General features: G+C 43.9%; 1 long non-coding RNA gene across 1 annotated transcript in view; it reads left to right on the forward strand.

Moving 5' to 3' along the window:
* LOC127232338 (uncharacterized) overlaps nt 1–7,557 on the forward strand; it is a 9,804-nt gene extending 2,247 nt beyond the window's left edge. Inside the window, exon 2 of the long non-coding RNA XR_007835369.1 lies at nt 7,351–7,557. This is a non-coding gene — a long non-coding RNA (uncharacterized LOC127232338). The remainder of the gene's footprint in view (nt 1–7,350) is intronic.
* Nucleotides 7,558–12,822: the final 5,265 nt, after the last annotated feature.

Below are 12,822 nucleotides of genomic sequence, written 5' to 3' on the forward strand. Positions count from 1 at the left end.
GAGTCTCCTGGTTTTCCTACACCAGGGGCCTAACTATTGCCCCCAAGGAAGCAAACTGTGGGGTATGGGGTGGAGTTTTGACAATGACTGTAAGCTGGGGTTACTATCCTCAAAAATATTGAGCTGGAAAAATCTGTTCAGAGAGCAGGATCCTCGGATTGATGCCCAGTAGGACCCTCCATTCCAGAAAATCTCCACACATATTTTGTCAAATATGGTAGTTCATCCAAATAGTCTGCGCAGGAATAATGGGTGCAAGAGGAGGCTACAAACATCTCTCCTTAGGTGTTTGGGATTTCCCCTTGCCCCCACATCCGAGTGAAAGGCAGGGCAAAACCCTGCCTTTTGTTTGTGGGTGAAGGATACGCATTGTGGCAGCAGCCGAGCAAAAGGGGGAAATTAATTGCAGCCAATTAATAATTAATCCCCCTTAAACAGCTTTATTATCTCTCCCGAACGACAGGGATTTGTCTGATAACCCCCCGAAGACCAAATGTCAAGTTTAACCAAATAGTTATTGCTTTATCAACCCGAGTCTGCAAATAAATTAATCAAAAGCAAATCTGTCCTTTGTGCGACTCATTTGCTGGTAATGGATGGATATGAAGATTTGCCGATATTATTGTCTGTCATTCAATCTAACAAAGTGAACATTTATTGCATATATATTAAAAATTATCCCGGAATCGAGTGGCGCCGGGTTGCATTTATTGGAGTCTTCCCAGGGGTGAGGTCCCCTCGGATGCGGGCGCGCGGGGAAAGGCAAATAGTACGCGAGCGAAAGTCCCAAATCTCTTTAAGTCTCAGCGCCTGCCTAGGCCTTTTCCGAAGGCGTCATGCCCTCCAGCCTTTGCCCCCAGCTTCGGGACGTGTGGGCCACAGACAGTTGTGCAGACCTGGGCCAGCCGAGCGAGCGAGCGTGGGGAGTCCTGCGACTGTCAAAACAAGAGGAGCCTCGGGCACTCACAAGGGGTCTGACTCTAGGAAATTTGGGGAAGGCTTGTGATTGAAGAGAGAGAAACGGGAGGGGACAGCTCTCCTTTGTCTTCTCTCGGGTTACATCATTTTCTAATTAGGCATAAAATTGTGTTCATACACTGGTATTGCGGCCTTCATAAACATCGTCATTATGGTTTATAAGAACGCCATTGTGGGGAGTCCATCCCAAAATAGAAAGCGCTGGGGAGAGAGAGGCCTGGAGCCCAGGAGGCTGGGCTTTGTCCTCCCCTGGGAGAAGATGGATGGCCAGTGTCATACAGATGATGACTTGAAACCATTAAATTGTTAGAGGAGGGAGAATCTTTATCAGCCCCCAGAACTGCTGGAAAATTCTAGAGATAGCCGCTGCCTCCGGGTCTTGGTTGGGAAAAGACAGCCGCCCAGTGGCCGGGTTTGCCAGGCAACGTTGGAGCTTGAGGTAGAGTAGTGGCCTGCCGAGGCTAAGTAGAGGGTACAGGGCAACAAGGGGGCCTTGGTGCTCACAGACTTCTACGAGTCTCTTGGTTCTGAGCTTAGCACCCTTCACAATTGCATATCCAAGGCTGGCTGACACACGTGCACAGCCAGAGAAATGAGAGGGGCAGAGAACCCCGGAACAGCTGAGGGCTGTACCAGACAGGGACAATTGTTTCCATTATTGGGGGGTGCGGAGGCCCAGCCCCAGCCTTCTGCTCTGTTGGGGGGCGCCAGGCTAACTGGATGGAGATGGATAGAGGCGCCCTGAGCCCACGCCCAGGCGTCATGTCAGACCCAGGGCAATTACTGTCCCGCCAGGATGGACACACTGTCAGCCACCCTGACCCCAGCTCGAGGGCCCACTGGCTGCCTGTTCTGCTGTGGTGATTTCCCTCGCCTTTACAATAACTCTAAATGACATAAATAACTCCCGTGTGCTTGGCCACATTTGCTTGAGTGCCTCAATTCGCAGAAAATTAACTGAAAAAAAAAAAAAGATTTGGAAACTACAAATTCTAATCTATCTTATCTAAGCCTCTGGTATGGGTTCTGGTGCATCTTGGAATTCATCTTACTATACCAAAAATTATTTTGCTTCTGCCTCTGCCAGGGTAGGTAGGTTTTTTTGCGTGTATCCTTAGTTTTGATGCTTCACCCAGATAGTGGTGGAATCCCCAAAAACTTCTCTGTAGGCGCCAGGGTGGGTGAGGTGGGCTTTAGCCATAGTGCTGGGACATGGAGCAAGATCACCCCTCTGGAGTGCTGAGCCTTGCTTGGTTTAGGGGCTGTCTGAGAGTGCATCTGCTCAACCAGGCCACCAAGCAGGGCACCCATACACATTCCACTGACTTGATCTGGGAAGGGGTGGGCATGGGCTGGGACAGTGCCAGACTGCTGTTGTACATGGGTTGCCAGGAACCAAGACAGGAGAGAGTCCATGGTGGTGAGAGGAGGGAAATGATTCTCAATATTCTAGGAAACTGGTCTCTTCAGTAGAGGACATCTGGGGATGTCAGAGTTAGCTTTGCTCTGTGAGGTACCTTCTTGGTGATGATGGCAGGTAGCAGCAGTATCCTGCCTCTGGCTTCCAGCAGTCACTTCCTGCCTGCCCATGATTAGGGGCAATTCAAGAATTTCTGAGATGGAAGGGCCACTAAAACTCTGGTGTAAGAGTGACTTCTAAGTGTAAAGTTACACACACACACACACACACACACACACACACACCACTTCACAGCTTTAGTTGAGGGGTTGGACCCTCACCCCAATCCCTTTAGAGATGGCTGTACAAAACCTTGGCTAGGCTTTATTAGAGTGAGCTACTCTGTTGAGCTCAGATCCCTGCTGCCCTCCACTGCTCCCCTTGCAAGTTTTAGCTGCTAAGCTGTTAAAGCTTTGACATAACAGCTGTATCAAAATCAACACAACACAATACAAATCAGCAAATGGATGGTAATCACTGGATTCCACAAGATCATCCAGTTCTTCTTATGCTCTGCTTGCTTTATTTCTATTGAAAAAGGTGTCATATAAATGTCTAAATATGCTGAGTCTATATTGTGAGAGCTTGGTAAACTGAGGCAGGAGGTATCAGAAAGTTCTAGGCTACATAGTAAGTTCCAGCCTGGGCTATAGAGATACTCCTCTCCCTCTCTCCCTCCCTCCCTCCCTCTCCCCCCTCTCTCATTTTTTATTAATTTATTTTTTACATTCCAATCCTGGTTACCCCTGCCTCCTCTCTTCCTGATCCCCCCACTCCCCTCACCTTCCAAGTGCTCCTCAGAGAGGGTAAGGCCTTCCCTAGGAAGTCTATTAAGTCTGTCTCTGAATCTCATTGAGGCAGGACCAAGGCACCTCTCCACCCCTCATACCCCTGTGTCAAGGCTGAGCAAGATATCTCTCCATATAGAATGGGCCAGTTTGTGCATTAGTGTTAGATCTTGGACCCACTGCCAGTGGCCTCATACATTGTCCCAGTCACACCATTTTTTTAAGCAGAACAATAATAACACAAATAAAGAAACACGCACCCAAATACCTGGAACATAGTTTCCACACTGTCATTGTTCATATCTTTGTAGGTAGGTGTAAACTGGTAGTGGCTCATTGATTAGTGTCCCTAATTCCATTTATTCATTACTGGTCACTAGTCATCCTTTAACTAATCCCACAGATGCTCTATGATAGCTTCATATGAAATACAGAAGAAACAGAATTCGTTGCATTTAAGGTGCTTGGTTCTCTTAGGAGAAAACTCCCATGTGGAGTAAAGGATTTTTAGTGGAACCTCACTGTGAAACCTCAGGCTTAACCTGATCTTACCAATTTCTGACTTAGGGTCTGGGTCAGGTATGGAAAGCCTCTGGACCTCAGTGGTGTTGTCGATGGTGTTGGAAAGTGCTCATGCTTGACAAGTCTCCCAAGTTCCCCAGAAGCATTAAATGGTGGAGTATTAATCCACAAACTGTGGGGGAGCATCAAAGAGCCTCCAACAAGCTTCAGGAAGACATTGTTTTTTCTCATTGGTCCCCTGAACTCCAGATATTAGAGGACAAAGTACAAGGAGTATGTAGGATGGGCACACTACAGATTAGGAATCTGATTGTCATTGTGGGAACTTAGTTGACATATTTACTTTTTGTGAACCAATGTCCTCTCCTACACAGAGGACACATCAAACACCTGCCTGTGTGGTGAGGCAGAAGCAGGCAGATCTCTGCCAGGGTTACATAGTTAAGATCCTGTCTCAAAACCAAACCAAAACAAATTACCCTTCTGCAAAATAGCTCTAATGGTCAGTTCTGATGATGTCTGAAAACTAACAAATGTCATGGTAATTAAAAATACAAATAACAACCGGGTGGTAGTGGTGCACACTTTCAGTCTTAGTGCTTGGAGGCAGAGGCAGGCGGAGCTCTGTGAGTTCAAGGCCAGTCTGGTCTACAGACCTAGTTCCAGGACAGCCAGAGCGGTTACACAGAGAAACCCTGTCTCAAAAAAACAGCAGCAGCAGCAGCAACAACAACAAAATACAAATAACAACCCAGGACCCCACTCTTTCTACTTCCTGGGATACATTTTCTCTTCCTTTATTTTTTTAAAAAAATATTTTTTTTAGGGTGTGTGTGTGTGTGTGTATGAATGCAAAAACCCATGGAGTTCAGAAGAGGGCTTTGGTTCCTGGATTTGGAGCTGCTATGAACTTCTTTATGTGCATTCTGGGGATGGATCCAGATCCTCTGGTCCTCTGGGATAGTCTCTTTCTTGTGGCATTTCCCTTTTTCTTGTGGTCCTGCAGGGCCTAGGGAATACTGTCTTGGGCAGCAGTGAGTCCCCAATTGGAATATTCTAACACTTGCTGGGAGTCAGAATAGCACAGATTCCCCTGGAATTCAGCATCTACTGTGACTACTAAAGAGAAGACTAAGTCTTTGGGGAGATCTAGCATCTAGAAATCCTGCTCCAGGTAGCTTGACTGAATTTAAGCATTGCTATTTGGAGTTTCATTAGAAATAAGATTTAGTATAGACAAAAAAGAAAGTAAGACACTTTTGAAGTTGTCTGGATGGTTCTCTCTGGAGAAACACATGGTTTTGGTCACAGCGGGAAGAATAAAAGCAACCCCCAGCTGTTTTTTTTTTTTTTTTTTTTTTTTTTTTTTTTTTGTAGGGTGCTCCTTGCCAGAGATCAGGGAGACAGAGTCAGTTTCCTAAGAAGCTTTGCCTCTTGGCTGAAATGGAGGGAGATCAAATGGGTTCTGAGAGAAAGGGCCTTGGCAAGAGTGTATTTCAGAAATGGAAGCTGGTGAAGAAGGAGGAAGGGGGATGGGGACTGCCCCAAGGAAGCGGAACCCATCTTTCTCTTGGAAGCAGAAAGCTGATAAGGCCACTAGTCTGGAGTTTTCAACCTGTGTGGCCTATGGAATTCATCCAGCAGGTTCTCAATTAAGGAGGCTGCCTTTCCTTTTATTCCCTTAACTTTTGTGATAAATGTTAGCGACCTGATCCTATCTGTTATGGTGCCATTATCACAGAATGTTGACTGAACTGGTTCTTTTATCTTCATTATGGAGCTGCCTCCCTTGCAGATTTATGCATTTTTAATATTAAATTCTTTGTTTAACCCTACTCTCTTGTTGACTTTCATTGACCGACCCCCCCCCGCCGCCCCAGTCCCTAATACTTTCCCATATTTAATATTGAAACATCCCCCCCCCCAGTGTCCTCTTGGCTTTGTTGCCATTCGTTTGACGGCTGTCCCTAATGGCCTATGCTGTTTGCACTGTTCTTGAACTTGGTGGGGTCGCACATTCTTAAACAGTGATGTTCTCTGAATGCCTACCCTCGCTGTCCAGCTAAGTTGCTGTGTGTTACAAGCTCTGCCCTTGTCCCCGCCCCTAACTACCAACTGCCTCTAATCACTTAAACAAACACCTTTCTTAGTGGAGGCTCAGGCCCCCTGAGCCTTTTGGGTTTTGTTTAGTGAACGCTAATGCTCTGCCTGGCCCACCGGCGACTTGGCCCCGCTGACCTGGTACATCGCAGCTCTTCTCCTTGGAGCGCGGCCTTGTCCAGCGCCCCCTGGGCCAAAGGCCAGGGTCCGGGCAAGACTGAGCAGCTGCTTGAGATGACCGCAAAAAGACATCAAGGGCCAATTTCAGTTTGGAGCAGGCAAATGAACGTATTCATATCCCTGTCCCCACCCCTCCCCCATCCACCAACCCCATCTACTGCGGGCCTAGGAACAAGACAAAGGGAAACATATTGGGAAGAGGAGCGGGAGAGTCTCATCCCGCACCAGAAATCTTAACTCCCTTCTAGGGGGCCGTCTGTTCAGTTTCACAACACTTACAAGAGCAATTTCCAGAATTGAAGTTGCCTGGTGTTTTGATTCTTCCGTTGCCTGTGCATTTGTGCCCCGAAGGTCCCTTCCAAATGGATACTAATTGTGGGGGCTGCACGCTGCTGGCTGCTCCAATGCCCCAGGGCCCCGAGGACCTGCTTCTCAAAGCCTTAATTGACAAGGACCTGTCTGTATTTAGGAGCAGCTGGTCCAGAGCGTTGGCACATCAGTGCAATCTTAACGCAGCATCCCTAGCCCCGAGGAGGATGAGGGTAAATGTGGTTAAAATGAAGGAAGATTTATAGCCCGCCCCCTTGGGTAATAGGACAGAAGACAGCTCCCAAGATTTTCCCCTATGAGGGGGTTCATTCATCAGCTCCCGGGCCTAGCAACCTGATAGGAGGCTCGATCTCACTATTATTGCGAATGGGGGAGGGGAGGAGGCGCTCTCAGAACAATCAAGCAGGTGACAATATCTCACTGCAGTGCATAGCCCCCTAAACCGGACGGAAATTTGGCTCAGCATGACCACAGTGTTCTTGCTTCAGCGGGATCCGGCGCCGGTGCCTCTCCCTGGGTCTGGTGCTGGGTTAATGGTGGCGCCGCAGGCAGGCTGGGAAGAGAGCAGAGGGCGCTCTGGCTGCCCTTCCCGGGAACAGGGAGGCTTTCAGAGTCCCTTACGAATTCTCAGGACTTGTTTCAAAGTTCCAAATTGCGGGTGGACGGGGTGACCATATAGATCAGCTTCTCCCTGGCGCGTCCCAACTCTTGGGCCGCACGCTGCGAGCGCCTTTCTGAGACCTGCTGGCTCGGTAGACACTGCCATTCAGCTGCTTACAAAGAAGGTTGATTGGTTCAAGAGGAAGCCGGTTTTGTTGCGATGTGTGGGAAATACTTTGATGTCCGCCCGGTTCGCACGTGTGAACAGGGATAAAGGGGTTTGGGCATCTTCATTGAAATTTCAAGTTTTTAAAGCAGAAATTCCCCAACTTTTGCCTGTTTTTCTCAACATTTTCTTTTTCTTTCTTTCTTTTTTTTTTTTCCTGCCTTCAGGAACAATGCCAACATTGAAGCCCTCGGTTGGAGTCTGCACAGTTGGAGATCTTTGGTGCCGTTTTAGACATCTTTGGATTTCATCAATCAAACTGACTGCAATTTTCCATAAAAACCCTGAATTTGGGTCAGAAAGTGGGCAAAGTAGATAAAGATCATTCGAGCTGTCTTATAAGATGATAAATAGATATCCTTTCAGGCCAACAATGCTAAAGTGCAGTTTTGTGATTCCCTTCCATGGGCTGTGAATGCAGTGAGTCGAAACGATTTATACATGTTTTCCCATGGTTTAGGGGGTGTCTTTACATACTTGTCAATAGTAGTCTGACCTTTCCCCCACTGAGTTGCTAAGTGTGTTAGTGGCTTTGGGTATTCCCCCCCACCCCTTAGGGTGTATGTGCTTCCTCCCAAGAAGCACACATGAAAAGAAGGCTTTAATATTAATAGAAAATGGGTCTGATCTAGACAATTCTTCACGAATAGACTGGTTGCAGAGACCCATGAGATGGTGGAGAATTTCCATCTGCTTCGTGGTTACTCTCAAGCAGTACCTCTTTTACACCATGCTGGGAAGTGAACTCACTTTCTTAACAACATCGCTGGCACTGTGTCCTTATTCTTGAACTTGACGAATGGACCTTTGTATAAGGTGAACAAAAAGAGACACTAAAAGAAACAACAGAAGGCAAGTTCCTTGAGGGTATGAGTCCACTACTCCTAGAGATCTCTCAGGATACTAGCCAACACTATTTCTTAGTGGATAAATGTATTTTAAATATTCCATCCTTATTATTAAAATAAGTATTTAGCATACATGTCACTTTTTACACACTGACTAATCACTTTCTTTCTCTTTTCTTGACTCTCACTCTCAAAATGTGCTCACTTTGATAACCCCTTCACCGGTGTTTTTGGCTTACCAGGTAGTTTGAAAGATTCATGAAGAATCTTCATGGAGAAATCCTAACTGCCCTTCTTGGCTACTTAAGAAATATCTGAGGTTTCCTATGAGTTCATAGATCTTGCAGAAGCACACCCAAGTGCCTAGTAAAACACATTCATTTTTCTTGATATAAGACTCCTTTCCATATATGTCACAGAAACACTCTCTCTTTTCTGAGGTTGGCATTTCCAAACTTGCTAAATACCAAATGTATGCTGTGAACTCTGTATAGGGAGAATATGGCACAGTGGGAGTTAATTACTGTTATTAACTTACTGGCTTTATTAGTCTTGAATGAAGCACATAAGCTGTGGCTACAGTTATTTAAGCACTCTTTATTAGCTAAAATAATTTGCAAATTTTGTAATACTCTTACCATATACGATTTAAAATGGCAACTGAAAACTTGGGAAAGATCCCTGCCTTGCCATCATTAATCTTAATAAATCTGGCTTCCAAGTACTAAACATTTTAACTTAACATATAGCTGTCTAACTCTTTAAAAGTCTTTCAATACCATTATATTTATCTTATTTTATATGACAATGATATGCATAAATGATATCATGCCCTTAAAATTATTTGCCTAATTTCAAACAGACCATTACAAAAGCAAATCCATGAAGAAGAAAAGTAATTATCATAACCATTAATATAAAGCAATGCATATATACATTTCCTAATTGTTCTTTCACTTTCTCTTATTCCCAATACTTAATTACATATACTTATGGTGTCCATGAAATCTACTTAATGAGTAAAGAGGCAACAGGAAGGAAGATGTGAAGACTGAAAACTTGGATGTTGTATAGCTCAGCACTTTTCAAGAGGCTCTGGGCTCAATCAACACACCCATACCATAAATGAAGTTTATTAATTATGTCCAGTCATAATACATGAAAAGCATATCTAAGACCATTTTATCAATAAATAGAATGGTAGAACTGTGTTCACCATTGAAGGGTGCTATAAACACCTGTTTCAGAACCCAATAAACTGTGTCCAATTGTCACTGATAAAATTTCTTTTTTGAAGTTTCAATATGCTGTGGCCATACAGGAAGCTATTTGATCACTCTTATTGTTGGTGAGAACAGGGACCTTATTGATTAAACAAAAAAAAAAAAAAAAAAAAAAGCTAAAGCTTTTCTGTGGTCTACCATGTTCTATACACAAAGTATAGTATGCAGGGCAAATGGGTTTATAAACATTCAAAGCTTCAGATGTGAGTTGTATGACTACATTTGTGATGTAAATCATTTGGCCTTGTCTGGTATTAATCCTAAGCCTCATGATTATAGTCAGGAAAGGGAACTTTTAGATTAGTGTTCCATGTTTTAGAGGAGAAAACTAAGGTTGACTAAGTAATAGGGCACATCCTGGGGCAGTCAGAACAAGTTGCCTTTTCTTTATGGCCTTCCCCTTACTAAATCAGGAACATGTTTCTCTAATTTTCTTAGAGATAAAAAGAGAGAGGGAGAAAAACTGAAGGTAAGAAGGAAGAAAGGAAAGAAAGAAGAGAAGGGAGGGGGAAGACAAAATGAAAAGAAAAGAGAAAAGAAAGCCAAGAGGCATTTACTCACTTCTTGTGGATCGCTCCTCCCACTGATAGTAAGCATAGGTTACCCTGATGCCTGCTCAGGCCACAGAAACCACATGGTCAGTTAAAATGAAGCCAGCAACATTTTGGAGAGTTAGACAGTAGGAGTTCTTTTTCATGGGAGGATTTTTTTTCTTGAGAATTATCTGTACAGATCCCATAATCTTTCCAAATGAGGAAATGAAAATTGATTCAAACTGGGAGAGCATGCACAATGAGAGGGAGGAGGAGAAGGAGAGGGTGAAGAGAGGGAGGAAAAAAAAAAATAAAAAAACAAGGTGAGAAGGAAAGACCCACAACTGTGTAGTCTGCCTATAGATGGGGGGCTTCTCTCTCTATCTTTACCCCCCCCAGTGGCTACCCACTACATTTTTTCTTTCCTTCCTTTGTTTTTTGGGGCTAGATGTGGACGTTGGAACACACTATGTGCATGCTCTATGACTGAGCTATAGCCCCAGCCCTATGTAATTTATCTATCCCTATCCTTTTCTGGTCAACTACATACACATTTTAAACAATCCATATAGAATACCCTTTGTATTCAAATATCCATGATATTATAAAGCTACCACTCAACCCAGATCCACAATTGCACAGTGATCAAGTGTGCTTTTTCAAGTCTTTTAAGGCTTATGTTAACATGTGCAATAAGGAATGATAACCTTCATATTTTCAATAATGATACCATTAACTTACTGTCATTACCTCCTCTATGACGGTGATTATCTTGGTAGTTACTGTCAAATTTTGTCATTTTTGAAAATGATGTGGTTTACTAAGTTTTGTTTTCGGGATTTAAATAGCAATATAAAGTAAATAATTTAAAGAAAACATATCTGTTGTTCTCATTTAGCTGGGTGATTTAAACAAAAGGTGTTGAGGAGGAAGTCATGAATGTTCTGAGTGACCCAACCCTCTGGTCCCAGTCTACTATGTTTGTAATTTTCAAATTGCTTGCTAAAAATGGCACATTATCAATTCCTTGCAAGTATGCAACATCATTTTACCTTAGACCATTTTCAAGTTTTAATAAGGATTTAATAGTTTTTGATTTAGAGGCAGCCAGAGCAAGGTTGTTGAATTGAATAGAGACTAACATATGGGCAGGATTTTAAGAAGCCATTCCCATCCAAACCCCAAAATGGCTCCAATCAGCAGGTACCCTAACGCTTATTTAATGAAGAAATGTGTGAGCAGCTGCTGTTTCCCATTTACAGATGTAGTTAGCTTCCATTGCTCTGCAACAAACTAGGAAGAAGAACAGATTTCATCTGTAATTTGGGACGGACTATTCTATTAGATATGTAGGGCTACACCACTAGGTTCATAAACAAGAACAATGAGGCTGGTTTAAGGAAAGAAATCAAATATAATAACCCTGGGAGTGAAATCTGTGGGTTGTGTTTTGGGATCTAGTGCTTTGTTTCTAGGTCATACATGCTTTCAAGTTTAGATTAAACCTTAATAGCCTTTCTATAGATATATAAAAATCCAACCTGACACTGGGTTTGGACTGACCTCGTGGGAGTATTGCAGATGGATGAGGGAGGTTAGCTTTTGCTTCCTAGTGCATGGTGGGTGTTGTCAGAATTTTAATACTATTCTAGCAAAGTCAACGAGAAGAGTGGGCAACTGGGGCTGTGGTATAGCTAGTTTAAATGCATTGATTTTTTTTTTTTTACTCCTGTTCCAATCCAGGTCTCCTATGAACTTTGGCCTCTCTCTCTCTCTCTCTCTCTCTCTCTCTCTCTCTCTCTGTGTGTGTGTGTGTGTAACTATGGCTTTTGAGCAATTATGAATTAGAGACATGTGCTGATTGCCCTCCCTTATTATTAACACAGCCTGGGCCTCTTTGAAAGGAACACAATTGGTATTTTTGTCCTTCTAATAGACTCCCAACTTAAGCGAACAATTGCAGAACCTTTCTCTGACCTTGGCCTTGGGGATAGAGTTAACTACATTCTCACAGCTTCTACCTGCTCTTTCTTATAAACAGTTCCCAAGTTTGGTGGGGAGTGGGGCTTGCTTGTAGCTCTGAGTCTAGAGGAAATGGCCTACAGTACTATATATTTAAGTTGAGTTAAACTTATATATCCAACTATACAGGGCCAGTACAAATGATGAATCTATTTGGGAAGTTCTTCATTTTTTTCCTTTTCTTTTTAGTCTCATTGCAGCAAATACTTACTATATTTTAGTGCATTAATTGGTGGTTTAAGTATTTTCTCTGTTAGACTCTCAGAAGGCCTATGTTATTGTGTAACTCCTACTATGAAGCCAGAAACGGGGAGGGAGGGAGAGAAACGACAACTTGAGATTTTTGATTTTTTTTTTTTTCAAGACAGGGTTTCTCTGTGTACCTTTTGGCTGTCCTGGAACTCTGCAGAGCTCTGTAGATCAGGTTGGCCTCGAACTCACAGAGATCTTCCTAAGTCGATGTGCACCACCGGCGCTCTGCTAACTTGGGCTCTAAAGACTAGTCAGTCTTTATGACTTAGTGACCCAGGTGTAAACAAGGAGTTTTGATTCGTTGATCTGCATTGCTCCTTACAGATCTCGCAAATGGGTTTCTCGGTGAACTGAGTGCCCCTTCAGAAGTCAGGAAATACCAGGAAGGTATTGTTAGCTCAGTTCTAAGGACCCTGAGAACACAGGTCTAAAAAACCTAGTTCTCCTAAACTACTGTCTCACTGTCTCTCCGAGCATGAGGATCAGTTTCCCTTGGGTTTCCCTATTGGGTTGCAGGATTCAAGGATTTGTGTTTAAGGCTTAGAACAAAACATGGTGCTGCACTGTGGAGAGACCTCTCTTCCAACCCCTGCTTTCTCTTTGGGACCCACACACTAGTGTCCCTTTCCTTCCAGACCCTTAGGGACTAGCGTCCTTCTCTGCAGGCCACCAGCCCCTTCTGGCTGCTGAGGGGATTCCGC

This window comes from Phodopus roborovskii, unplaced genomic scaffold, assembly GCF_943737965.1.
Source record: "Phodopus roborovskii unplaced genomic scaffold, PHOROB, whole genome shotgun sequence".
In the NCBI taxonomy this organism is placed as follows: domain Eukaryota; kingdom Metazoa; phylum Chordata; class Mammalia; order Rodentia; family Cricetidae; genus Phodopus; species Phodopus roborovskii.